Genomic DNA, 641 nt, shown 5'->3' on the forward strand with positions numbered 1-641 from the left:
CGATCAGCTCTGGGCCAGTCTCCACAGCCACGCCACAGCTTGGCTGCTTGTCAGTGGGCTGTGTTCCTGCAGAGGAGAGTAGCGGTGAGGCCAAGCGCTGCAGCCTGTCCCGCCCTATATGCCCTCCTGGGCAAGGCCAGCGCAGGCTCAGGGGCTCCGCAGCCCTGTAGTAACGAAAGGACAAGGGGCTTCTCCTCCCCAGCCAGCCAGGCCTGGCGCCACTCAGGTCGGTCTGGGGCACCCCTGCCCTCCCTCGGCCAGGCAGCAGGTGGGGCACAGATGCGCAGCGGGTCCCCCCCCCCCCCCCCCCCCCCCCGTCCCCCCCCCCCCCCCCCCCACGCAGCTCAAGTCCGGCTGTGGCCTGTGGCTGGGCACTTGGGCTCTCCCAGCGCTCGCCCTCTGCTGTGTGGCCTCCCTTGGCCCCTCCTCTGAGCAGGGCGGCTACGAGCGGTCAAGGTCGGGACTTGCGGAGCCCCGCGCCGGGCAGCCCGCTGGATGAGGGGCGGCGCCTGTCTTATCGTCGTCACCGTGGATCGCCGATCCCTGCTCACCACGAACCCGCCACATCAGCTCTCGGAGCCGGAAACCCCATCACTTCCCGCCCGGCCCACTCCCACACCCCCGAGGCCCGGCCCCGCCCC

The sequence above is a fragment of the Callorhinus ursinus genome, unplaced genomic scaffold (assembly GCF_003265705.2).
Source record: "Callorhinus ursinus isolate GAN/ISIS: 27379988/994484 unplaced genomic scaffold, GSC_fseal_2.0 scaffold18, whole genome shotgun sequence".
NCBI lineage: Eukaryota > Metazoa > Chordata > Mammalia > Carnivora > Otariidae > Callorhinus > Callorhinus ursinus.